The sequence below is a fragment of the Ornithodoros turicata genome, unplaced genomic scaffold (genome assembly GCF_037126465.1).
Source record: "Ornithodoros turicata isolate Travis unplaced genomic scaffold, ASM3712646v1 Chromosome344, whole genome shotgun sequence".
Taxonomy (NCBI): Eukaryota; Metazoa; Arthropoda; class Arachnida; order Ixodida; family Argasidae; genus Ornithodoros; species Ornithodoros turicata.
In genome coordinates, this window is record NW_026999362.1 from 3,913 (window position 1) to 5,137 (window position 1,225).

The 1,225-nt window shown below is 47.8% G+C and overlaps 1 long non-coding RNA gene across 2 annotated transcripts; it reads left to right on the forward strand.

Moving 5' to 3' along the window:
- Positions 1 to 287: 287 nt before the first annotated feature.
- Positions 288 to 913, forward strand: LOC135373920 (uncharacterized). Of its 2 annotated transcripts, XR_010416664.1 has the most exons (4): positions 288 to 346; positions 479 to 514; positions 572 to 795; positions 877 to 913. It is a non-coding gene; the product is annotated as an uncharacterized LOC135373920 (long non-coding RNA). The 2 variants fall into 2 exon arrangements; XR_010416663.1 differs by lacking the exon at positions 288 to 346 and having other exon boundaries at positions 405 to 514.
- The last annotated feature ends 312 nt before the right edge of the window (positions 914 to 1,225 follow it).

The following is a 1,225-nucleotide window of genomic DNA, read 5'->3' on the forward strand; positions in this document are numbered from 1 at the left end:
TGTTTTTGAAGAGGAAAACGTCCTCTTTCCGATAGCGTTGGTCCCGTCTTCGCGCGACTTTCCGTTCCCTTGCTACATTCCGAGGAGCGCCTGGCTGGGGCATGGCCTGGCGGGCAGGTGGCCTTCCTGCCGTTTCTGCGCTGCGGGCGGCGTTCCATTTCGCTTGCAAGCATCGTTGCGTTCGCACGCCTTTTTCTGGCTCCCGTTGTCTCACGTTCCGTCGTTGCTCTGGTGCCCTGGACTGCTGTGAATGTGTTTTTATGCCCTACTAGTGTTGCCTGGGGGTGCTTTTATGTGTGCACCCTGGAAGATAGGTCAAGAAGCCTTGCGATTTCTTAGATTAAAGGTTAGTTCTATGTTTGTACGATTCGTGCAACTTTTGTTTGGTATAATTCCTAGCGTGTGGGTTCTATTACTTTATGCTAGCAGTGTGATTATTACCCTTTTGATTCCTATTACCCTATGCTTTATCTTTCAGCTAAGTGTACTCGTGACCCTACCAGCACTTTTCAAGGTGAAGATGCAACATCGTCAGTGGCCCCGTTACTAATGTCTAATCTATGAATTTCAGATACTTTCGACGTATTCATTGCGGTGAACAACGCGGTTGGGACAGCACACTCACGACGTGGAAGGTCACAGAAATGTTGAAAGACATCAGGTAAGTTACGCTAAAGTGCGTTTCAGAGCTCTTCAGTGACTTGTGTTTACTGCGAAACAGATTGGGCATACGCTTCACCCGTGCAACTTCGTCATGTGCTCCACGGCAGCACAAGCCTTTACGGCTGTGCCACTGTATGTAAAAAATACTGAGTGATTTTAATAAAGAATTTGCAGGGAAGTACAATGTGTCGCACCTTGTTGACTCTTTTACAGATGTGTGGAAACGTCGTAGCGGATGAATGTGAATTATCGATCTCCAAGTGGCGTCGCCCGCGTCATTTTCAAGATTTTACCCGTTTGAAGGTACGTAGTGAATGTGCGAGGCATTCACGTTCCTACTACGTGGTTATCCATGCGTTTCCCGTCTTCGCAGGCAATAGGGCTGTTGATAGGGAGAATGCTAGGCTACTGCAGACTGCAACCATAGACGCTGTGTCTAAAGGTATGCGTATACGTCGATGCGTACTTCACAGTGACATTTTGCTGTAGCAGTGTTTTTGAAATTTCATTTCTTGCAGGTTAAGCTCACATGACGCGGCAGGGAAGGGAGTCCGTGGCGAAA